We start from the raw sequence: 9681 nt of genomic DNA on the forward strand, positions 1-9681 counted from the left end.
ATCAAGCTTACAAAGTCAAATTTTTTTTTTTTTAAACTGGACAAAATTTTGGCCAAACTGAGAAAAAAGGGTGAAAACTCAAAAAACTCAAATGATTGACTCAAGAAGTCAATTCTATCTGTAATAATAGTTTTGCTGTTCTATGATAATGCATTTATTCAGTGCATGTGTGCATTCCTTCATTTCTCTAACAAATTACCCTGTATCAAGCACTGCTGAGGCTGCACAGCTGTAGAGAGCTTAGCGTATTAGATATTTGCACTTTGAGTTCATGTGCTGTGAAAGACAAGGTCTCTAGAGAGAAGCTGACTTTCGGCAATTTGCAAAATCTCTATGGAAACTTTGCAGTTTGTTTAAATTTTTTTTCATAGAAAAGAAAGCCAAATTAGCCAGTGATAATATCCATGAGTAATCAAATTTTAATAAAACCAACAAAATAAACATCTGGTCTATATTAAATATTATAATAGTATTGCTGTTTATTTCAACATAAAAAATCATTTCTCTTTTCTAAAAATATAAGTCTATAAGTCTAAAAAAATATTTGGGAAATTTTCTCTTTACCACCTCCATAATTTGTTTTTCTCTTTCATTCTTGGAAATACGATATAGAAGTAGCTTAAAATGTCATATAGTCTACCTCTTTGTCTCCTAAATTATTCAAGAATATAAATATCAATTCAGCCAACAAGAATATGTTGCTCTAGGTTAGTATATGGGAAAAAGAGATAGTAGAAAAGCAAATTAGGGGCGCCTGGGTGGCTCAGTCGTTAAGCATCTGCCTTCAGCTCGGGTCATGATCCCAGGGTCCTGGGATCGAGCCCCCCATCGGCTCCCTGCTCTGCGGGAAGTCTGCTTCTCCCTCTCCCACTCCCCGCTTGTGTTCCCTCTCTCGCTGTGTCTCTCTCTGTCAAATAAATAAAATCTTAAAAAAAAAAAAAAAGAAAAGAAAAGCAAATCTAAAAAGCGTACATATTTTGGAAAATACCTGAGGAAAATGCTGTGTTACCACAGTCTGATAACCCATTGATGTTATAGCTGTGAAATGAATATTAATTTCCTTCTACTTTGGACCGTATTTTTTTGTTTTTCTTGCCCAGGCTAAATTATTTGCATTCCAATGTGACACCCAATTAAAATAATCATGCATTATAAAAAAGTTTAAGAAAATTACATAAGGCAAAACTTTTGTCACATCTAAAATTTCATTCATTCTTTCTTTTCATTCATTTAATAAGCACTCATTGATTTAGCAGTATACTGACATTTCAAAAAAAAACAATAATGATGGCACTTAGGTCTTTCCGTCCAGAAAAATATAGCATACTTTAATGGTAGTTGGGTACATAAATGTATTCAAATAAGTAAGTTGACTAAATTATCAAAGGGGCTATTATAAAAGTTTGTGTAGTGCCCATTTGAAGCCAGTAAAAACACGAAGTCAATTCTATCTGTAAGAATAGTTTTGCTGTTCTATGATAATGCATTTATTCAGTGCATGTGTGTGTGTTGAACATTTGTAACTCAAAGCATGCACAAACATAAATAAGCCATATGAAGACAGAATTCTCCAAAGGGGTACTACATGATATTTCACAACAGAGCTTTTTGGATTCTGACAACATAGGCGAAAAAGTAGCCGTCAGTTTCCATATTGGCATTACTTTTTTAAACTTATGCTGAATTAAATGTCAGGGTAAATAGCCAAAGAAAAGATAAATAGATAGCTTTTTAATCAAAATGATAATAGAATTTTAATGTATTTCCCCACTGAGCTGTTTTATCCTTTCAACTATAAAGTAGTATTTTTTCTTGTATGCTACCTGTGATCTCTTCCATCATGATTACTTTGCCTATCCCACTCAATTTGATATTTCTCTGATCCTTCATTTATCACATTGTCTCAGTCTACTTAGTATGTCTTTTTCCTTGTGATTTCTTCCTTAGCTTGACATTTTCCAGAACCCAAGGGTAGAAATATGCTAAATTCAACACTTCTAAATAATTCCATCAATACTGTAAACAAATGAGAGCAAGAGTGGCTATACTTCTATCAGAAAAAAATTACTTTAAGACAAAAACTGCCGCAAGAGACAAAGAACATTATATAATAATAAAAAGATCAATTCACCAGAATATGAATCAATTATAAATATATACTCACCCAAAATCAAAGCCCCTAAATATAAAAGAGCAGACATTACCAAAAATGAAAAGAAAAAGAGACAGCCATAAAGTAATAGTAGGAGACTTCAATACACTTTCAACAATGCATAGAACATTCAGATAGAAAGTCAGTAAGGACATAGTGGACTTGAACAACATTACAGATCAAATGGACCTAACAGACATACTCAGAGCCTTCTACCCAGTGGCAGGGGCATATACATTCTTTTCAACTGCACATAGAACATTCTTCAGTATAGATCACATGTTAGGTTAAATACAAAGTTTTAACAAATTTATGAAGATGGAAATCACAGCAAGAATCTTTTCCCAACTACCATCAAATGAGGCTAGAAATCAACAGAAGAAAAACTTGAAAATTCAAAATATGTGAAAATTAAACCACACACTCTTGAACAACCAATGGGTCAAAGAAGAAATCATAAAGGAAATTAGAAAATATCCTAAGACAAATGAAAACAAAGCATTACATATCAAAATGTATGGGATACAGTAAAAGCAATACTAAGAAGGAATTTTATAGCAATAAATGTCCATATTAAAAAAAAATCTCAAATAAACAATCTAATTTTACACCTCAGGGAATAAGAAGAACAACAAACTAAGCCAAAAGTTAGCAGAAGGAAGGAAATAATAAAGATTAGAGCAGACATAAACAAAACTGAGAACAGAAAAATAGAAAAAAATCAAGCTTACAAAGTCAATTTTTTTTTAAACTAGACAAACTTTCAGCCAAACTGAGAAAAAAGGGTGAAAACTCAAATGATATTGGAAATAAAAGAAAAGACATTACAACTGATGCCACAGATATAAAAAAAGAATCACAAAAGACTGCTTTGGACAACTGTATACCAACAAATTGGATAACTTAGTGGAAATGGATAAATTCCTAGAAAATTACAACCTACCAAGACTGAATTGTGAAAAAATAAAAAGCCTGTACAGATGAATAATGAGTAAGGAGATTGAATCAATAATTAACCATCCCAACAAAGAAAAGCCTCACTGCTGTATTCCACTAAACACTTAAATGAAGAATTAATGCCAATCCTTCTCAAACTTGGCCAAAAATTGAAGAGGAAGGAACACTATCAAACTTATTTTGTGATGACAGATTTATCTTGATACCAAATCCAGACAAAGACACTACAAAAAAAAAAAGAAAAGAAAAGCAAGCAAGGAAGCAAAAGAAACACAAAGGCCAACATCCCTAATAAACATAGATGCAAAAATCTTCAACAAAATGTTAGCAAACTGAATTCACCAATACTGTATAAGGATCATACACCATGACCAATAGGATTCATCTATGGGATGCAAGGATGGTTCAACATATGCAAATTAATAAATTTAATACACTACATTAACAGAATGAAGGATAAAAAGCATATGATCATCTCAACAGATGCAAAAACATTATTTGACAAAATTCAACACACTTTTATATAAAATCTTTCAACAAACTAGGAAGAGAATAAAATTAAAACAAAATAATAAAGGTCATATGTAAAATTTCACAGCTAACATACTCAGTGTTGAAATACTGAAAGCTTTTCCTCTAAAATCAAGAACGAGGTAAAGATACCTCTTCTCACTAATTCCATATCACACAGTACTATAAATCCTAGCGACAGAAATTCAGCAAGAGAAAGAAATAAATGATACCTAATTTGGAAAGAAGTAAAATTATATCTCTCTGCAGATGACATGATTTTGTATATAGAAAACCCTAAAGACTCCACTAAAAAAAAAGTGTTAGACTCAATAAATGAATTCAGTAAAGTTGCAGGATACAATATCAACATACAAAAATCAGTTACATTTCTATACAGTAAAACCAACTCTCTTAAAATTCAAAACTTAAGAAAATTTTTAAGAATTAAGAGAAAAATCCCATCTACAATAGCATCAAAAAGAAAAAGATACTTTAATGTAAATATAATTAAGACTACAAAAGATTTATTTATACTTGAAAATTATAAAATATTGCTGAAAGAAATTAAAGAAGACACAATAAGTGGGAGAATACTCCAAGTTTATCGACTGGTTCAGAAACAAACCCAGAGGGGCGCCTGGGTGGCTCAGTTGGTTAAGCGACTGCCTTCGGCTCAGGTCATGATCCTGGAGTCCCGGGATCAAGTCCCGCATCGGGCTCCCTGCTCGGCAGGGAGTCTGCTTCTCCCTCTGACCCTCCTCCCTCTCATGCTCTCTGTCTCTCATTCTCTCTCTCTCAAATAAAAAAAAAAAAAAAAAAGAAAAGAAAGAAACAAACCCAGAAACAAATATTGTCAACTCTTCTTTGCCAAGAGTGCCAAGAACCCATAAGGATAGTCTCTTGAACAAATGGTGCTGGAAAAACTGGATATCCATATGCAAAAGAATGAAACTGGTGTCTTATACCATATACAAAAACCAACCCAAAATGGATTAAAGACTTAAACATAAAACCTGTAATTATAAATCTTCTAAAAGAAAACATAGGCAAAAGCTTTATGGCATTGGTCTTGTTGGCAATGATTTCTTGGATATGACTTCTAAAGAACAGACATTAGAAGCAAAAATAGACAAATGAGATTATAGCAAAGCAAAAAGCTTCTACCCCAAAAAGAAAACCATAAGCACAATGAAAGGACAACGTATGGAATAGAAGAAAATATTTCCAAATCATATATCTGATATGGGGTTAATGTTCAAAATACATAAAGATGTTCAACTAAATAGCAAAAAACAAAACAAAATAAAAAACCAGAAGAGACCCCAAAACAACAAACAAAAATAAGCCAAATAGCTTGATTAAAAAATGAACAAAGAAGCTTAATAGACATTTCTCTGTAAAAAATATGCAAATAGCCAACAAGCATATAAAAAGAAGCTCAATATTATTAATCATCAGAGAAATGGCAATCAACATCATAATGAGATGTCGCTTCACAACTGTCAGGATGGCTATTATCAAAAATAAAAATAATGGGGCGCCTGGGTGGCTCAGTTGGTTAAGCGACTGCCTTCGGCTCAGGTCATGATCCTGGAGTCCCGGGATCGAGTCCCGCATCGGGCTCCCTGCTCGGCGGGGAGTCTGCTTCTCCCTCTGACCCTCCTCCCTCTCATGTTCTCTGTCTCTCATTCTCTCTGTCTCAAATAAATAAATAAAATCTTTAATAAAAAATAAAAAAATAAATAAAAATAAATAAAAATAAAAATAAAAGGGGTGCCTGGTTGGCTCAGTCATTAAGCGTCTGCCTTTGGCTCAGGTCATGGTCCCAGGGTCCTGGGATCAAGCCCCGCGTCGGGCTCCCTGCTTAGCGGGAAGCCTGCTTCCCTCTCCCATTCCCCCTGCTTGTGTTCCCTCTCTTGCAGTCTTTCTCTGTCAAATAAATAAATAAAATCTTAAAAATAAATAAAAAAATAATGGGCGCCTGGGTGGCTCAGTTGGTTAAGCGACTGCCTTCGGCTCAGGTCATGATCCTGGAGTCCCGGGATCGAGTCCCGCATCGGGCTCCCTGCTCGGCGGGGAGTCTGCTTCTCCCTCTGACCCTCCCCCCTCTCATGTGCTCTCTCTCTATCTCATTCTCTCTCTCAAATAAATAAATCTTTAAATAAATAAATAAATAAATAAATAAATAAATAAATAAATAAATAAATAATAAAAAATAACAAGTGTTGGTGAGGATGTGGAGAAACTGTAACTCTAAATACTGTTGGTGGACTATAAAATGGTGAAGCCACTGTGGGAAACAGTATGATGCTTCTTGAATAAAAGATTAAAAATAGAACTATCATTAGCTCTAGCAATCCTACAATAGTAGGCCATGTATCCAAAAGAACTGAAATCAAGATCTGTATTTCCATGGTTATTGCAGTATTATTTACAATAGCCAAGCTATGTAAGTAACCTAAATTTCCACTGTTAAAATCAAAACAAACGCATACCAGCATTGAAAACTCTAAGCAGATAAAACCAGTTTAGCACGCAAAGTATAATTAAACTTATTTTGCAAAACTAGCTTGACCCAGGTCATTTCTTATTTATGCCTCTGGAAATCATAAACAATACTTACACTGTCTCCCAAGGTTAGTATGAAATAACTACTGACCAATTACCTATCATTTAGGAAAATTAAAATAACCAATCTCTGTAAAGGATAACATTTAATGCCTTCTCACTACATAAGCCGCTTTATAACAATATATCCCTGAGTTTTCTTCTACGTTTTGGCTTCAGTGCCCCCAGTTCACAAACTGTCTTTTTGGTGTGTGTGCAATAAACTTCGACAAATTGCTACTTTGGTGATTCACTGGTTTTACTTCTGCTGTTTTTGAACTTATGACACCATTGAAAGATTGATGGATAAAGAAAATGAGGCATTTACATGCAAAATAATATTACTCAGCCTTAAACAAGAATGAAATTCTGCTATTTGCAATAACATGCATGAACCTATAGGCCGTTTGGTAAGCGAAATAAACCAGTTAGAGGAGGGCAAATCAGGGATGATCTCACCTACATGAAGTATTAAAATGGCCAAACTGAGAAACAAATAAATGGTGGTTTCTAGGGGCTGGAATGAATGATATGGAGAGTTCTGTTCAAAGGGTATAGTTTCAGTTATTCAAGATAAATAAGTTCTAGAGATCTACTGTACAATGTTATGCCTATAATTAACAATACAGTATTGTACCCTTTTTAAAATCTGTTCAGAGGGTGGACCTCTTTTCTTACTCCGATAAAGACAAAAACTATCACTTAATTTTTCAAAATTAATACAAATAATACCTGCTTTAAGATACCATAACACCCCTTGCTGCTGCTGCTGTGAGGAGGAGGTGGCTCCCAGGAGAGGGAAAAGAGAGCTAGAGCACGAGGAGTAAGAAGAGCTAAACGCCTGCCCGCCATATCCTTGCCGCCACCAAGCCTCTGAAGGAGGAAACCAGGCTGACAGCACGCTGCGCCAGTCCAGTCGGTGAGCGTGCCCGTCTGGAAGAGAGGGCTGCGTGCGCAGTAGAGGAGGCGGGGCCAAGCACGCACGCATGCGTGGCTGAGCGGAAACCGCTGGCGTCTTCTTGACGGTCCTTTCTCATCCCCTCCCTGCTGCACTCCTCCCAACCCCCTGCAGGAGCAGCACCGTGTAAGCACCAGCCCCCTTAAAGGGAGCTCAACACCAACCACGGTGGAATCGAGACCTCAGAAAAAGAACAGCGAGAAGCATGGGATTAAGTGCAAATGAAATAGACTTAATGAACAAGCCAGTGAGGAGATTTTGAAAGTAGAACAGAAATCTAGCAAACTCTGCCAACCATTTTTTCAGAAGAGGCTGAATTGAGCAAGATAATCCCAAATTTCGGTGGAATCACATTTGTCAACCATCCACAAGTGTCTGTCTGCCTGCTTGGGGAGAAAGATGAAGAAGCACGATTTGACAAGAGTTGAAGTCACAGAATTTGAAGATACTAAATCAGGTTACAGAACCAATTTTTTGTTTTCACAAAAACCCTCACTTCCAAAACAAAGTTCTCTACAAAGAATTTCATATGAATGATAGTAATCCATCTTCAAAATCCACTGAAATCAAATGTAAATTTGGAAAGGATTTGACCGAAATGTTCAAGTCATACACAAAATAAAGCCAGCAGGAAGAGACAGCATGAGGAACCAGAGCATTTCTTAACCTGATTTACTGACCATTTTGATGCAGGTGCAAATGAGTTAGGAGAGGTCATCAAAGATGATATTTGGCCAAATCCATTACTGTATAGTTTCTGACATGGATGATTAATAAGAGAAAGGATAAGAAAATGATGAAGAAGAAAAAGGATTGGAAGATACTGATGAGAAGAGGATGAAGATGATGGTGATGAAGATGATGATGGGGGAGGGGAGAGAGGATGATGAAGGAGATGACTAATGAACACTGTTGGGATTCCAACCTTACTTTTTAAAATTTTCTCCAATCTCTGGGAACAAGTTGCAGTTTTGTTTTTGTTTTTGTTTTTGATTTGTCTTTCTTTCCTTCTTTCTTGCTTCCTTCTTATACCTTGTGACCCTGTTTTTGAGGTTTTTGAGGAAAGAATGTCCTTTTTACCATGGTTCTTAACTTATTTGGGGGTGGGCTATACCTTGAGCAGAATATAGTGGGAAAAGAATCTCTACCCTTTTATGTTCCAAATTCATTTTTGTTCCTTCCAGTCTTTAATAAAAACTATGGAATTGACACCACTCTGCTCTGGGAAAAAAGAAAACCCCCTGCTTCCTTATTTCTGCTGGAACCTGGAGGGTACTAGACCCTTGTGTAGTAGTGCATAGAATTCTCTTTTCCTCTTTCCTCTGTGTATTAGGCTCAGAGATTACACTGCCTCTCTATGTGAAAATGGACAGTTAGCACTTACCAACATGTATTTGTCTACTTTCTCTTGATTAAAAAAAGAAAGAAAAAAACGTTAAAAACTGGGGTTATAGAAAGTCAGAAAAGGGTGTGTTTGAGATGTTTGGGTGAGTTAGTGGGCATTTGACAACATGGTTTTTCCTTTGGCATGTTCAGTTGTGATGTTTAACAGACATCCTTGCAGTTTAAAATGACACTTTTGAAATAAAATTCTCTCCTAATGATGACTTGAACCTTGCCACTCAATGGAAGAATTAGCAGAACCTGTAGGATCTTATTTGGAATAGGCATACTCTATTGTACTTTCGTTCCTATTTATTTTTAATTTTCTTTATGGTTCACTGGATAGGAAAGATAATGCTTAGTTTTAAACATTAGAAGTGTACCAGGTGCGGGGCACCTGGGTGGCTCAGTCGGTTAAGTGACTGCCTTTGGCTCAGGTCATGATCCCAGGGTCCTGGGATCAAGTCCCACATCGGGCTCCCTGCTCTGCGGGGAGCCTGCTTCTCCCTCTCCCCCTCACCCTGCTGGTGTTCCCTCTCTCGCTGTGTCTCTCTCTGTCAAATAAATAAATAAAATCTTAAAAAAAAAAAAAAGAAGTGTACCCCGTGCTTTGTTACAATAAAACTACAAAATGTGTAAACAGAGAATTCGATGCTTTTCTCTCAGAGCAGATATACTTAATATGTCTTTTCAAATTTGACTTATATAACATATTGTCAAATTTTGTTACCCTAACTCTGTATTTTTTGATTCAGTGGGACTATTCCATCAATAGGTGCAGTGTAACCAAAACCTGTCCAGATGGATAATATGTAGTAGTTTCTGCACAGGTTTCTGCTTAATAAATACATCATTCTATACTGGTCAGGAATCTTGCTCCAGTAAAGAAACATTTTTAAATATATATTTAAATATAGATAGATAGATAGATAGATAGATAGATAGATAGATAGATAGATAGATCATAAGAGATTTCTTCTTAGGTAAATTGACACAGTAGAAAACCACCACAGTTCACCTTAGGATCCGCTGCCATTTCATGCCTTGACCAATAGATGTAAACAGGGTTAATTCATTGCATATCCCATCTGGGGATGTATTGGTCCTCATA

General features: G+C 35.8%; 1 pseudogene; it reads left to right on the forward strand.

Moving 5' to 3' along the window:
- Nucleotides 1–6615: 6615 nt before the first annotated feature.
- On the forward strand, nucleotides 6616–8090 carry LOC123839232 (protein SET-like; annotated as a pseudogene).
- The last annotated feature ends 1591 nt before the right edge of the window (nucleotides 8091–9681 follow it).

This window comes from Mirounga angustirostris, unplaced genomic scaffold, assembly GCF_029215605.1.
Source record: "Mirounga angustirostris isolate CCGP_5_RB_7025 unplaced genomic scaffold, mMirAng1.0.hap1 SCAF_3, whole genome shotgun sequence".
In the NCBI taxonomy this organism is placed as follows: Eukaryota; Metazoa; Chordata; class Mammalia; order Carnivora; family Phocidae; genus Mirounga; species Mirounga angustirostris.